This window comes from Condylura cristata, unplaced genomic scaffold (assembly GCF_000260355.1).
Source record: "Condylura cristata isolate star-nosed mole 26May11 unplaced genomic scaffold, ConCri1.0 scaffold00062, whole genome shotgun sequence".
NCBI lineage: Eukaryota > Metazoa > Chordata > Mammalia > Eulipotyphla > Talpidae > Condylura > Condylura cristata.
In genome coordinates this window covers 362,744-364,569 of record NW_004567163.1, presented here as the reverse complement: position 1 = coordinate 364,569, position 1,826 = coordinate 362,744, and positions in this window count along the sequence as shown.

The window sequence follows — 1,826 nt, the reverse complement described above, 5'->3', positions numbered from 1 at the left end:
TTCATCCCTCCCATCTCAGCCATTCTGGGCTCCTACGGCAGCATACTGTCCACCGTGCTGGGCATGGGGTCAGGCCAGGCTCTTAGGAAAACCTTAGGTACCTGCTCTTCTCACATGACTGTGGTGTTGCTGTTCTACGGGGCTGCCATCACCAAGTACCTTCTGCCAAAGTCCTACCACTCCCCTGGGCAGGAGGAGGTGCTCTCCGTGTTCTACACCATCATCTCCCCCATGCTCAACCCGCTCATCTACAGCCTGCGAAACAAGGACGTCAATCAAGCTTTCAGGAAAGTTTTCAGAGCGTGAGTATGGTGAAGTGTTGAGCGTTCAATGCAAACCTGCACAGGCCAGCACTGGCTTTGAAGTGCAGCGTAGCGTGTATGTGCCTGTACTCATTGTCCTTCATGTCATGATAAAGGTGGTGTCGTGACAAATGCCCTAGGTGGACCCGCTGGCCACACCTGGCCTGCATTGTGAGCACACCTGTCACGCACTGTCGTCTTTGACGTTGTAAATAGGGTCTTGGTTATTCATGTGACATATGAAATAAAGTCTTATTCCTATGCAATTGTATTTATTCCTCTTTTCAGTGGGGAAAGCATGATATCTTTAGATCACTTTCTCTCATGTGAATTAAGGTAATTTCCAATGTACCAATATAAATGTAACTGTTTCTCTTTGCTGGCTAGGAAATGTCTTGGGATTTTGGTGCTCAAGGTCAGATCTTATCATCCATTTAGATGATAAGACATTTCAGTTTTTTTCCAGTCAGTGTCCTAAATTTTACACACGAGTTAGTAGGCAGCACATCCAGTGTGTCCTATATTTTAACTCACATTGTGACCAGATATTTATTCCTCTTGTGGAGAAATCCCTGCTTCACGGAGACACCAGAAATCGTAAACCTATTTCTTGAGGTCCTCCGGCCCCCGGCTGCAGAGAGGGCTCTCTGCTTGGCTTGGCACTTTCTTGCATTTTGTCCGGCGCAGTAGAAGCTGAGCGTGCCCGCTTCTTCCGCCATCAGCTCTAAGAGGAACTGATTCTTGCCTTCTCTGCACGCATTTTCAGCGTTACCAGCGACACATTTCAACTGTGCTCCGAATGCAGTGCTCTCTTGCATTTTCCATGGTCCTTCTGTCACTCCACTGTGGTCTGTCTATATTGTACAATTTTTAAATTGAGGTACGTTGACTTACAGTGAAGTGTGTGTGATATCAGTTGACTCCATCTTCCGTATGTTGCTGCAGCCCACACCCCACCAGCACACCCCCCGTCGTCACCATAGTCCCTTGGGCCCCCTCCCCCCCCTTGCGCCCCACTTCTGACCCCCCCTGACTCCCTCAGCTAGGTTTCCAGTATTTGTCGGCTCCGTTTTGTTGGTTCCTTGTTTTTGTTTCTCTGTGTCCCACCTGTGAGTGGATCTTTCTGTTTTTTCTTTCTCCTTCTGAGGAATAAGCTCAGCACAAACCCCTCTTGTTGCCTCATGTTGTTGGAAATGGTAAGAGTCTGTCTTTTGTACAGCTGAGTAGTATTCCGGCACTTTATCTGTTACCACATGTTAACCCAGGCATCTGTGGTCGGTGCTGAGGTTGCCCACATCGCAGCTGGCAGTGTGGGCGAGCCTGGGAGTGTATGTGACCCTTCGCTGGAGTCAGCGTATTCTTCTGGGTAGTAACGAGGAGCGGGTTGCCCCTGGCTGGGCCCTTTTCCTTTGGCCCCTTGCTGTGTGCCTCAGATCCTGCAAGTTTTGTCCTTTTTTTTTTTACAATTTTTTAAAAAATTTATGCATACAGAACTGGGGTACAGGCCAGAGGTGCAGGGGTGGT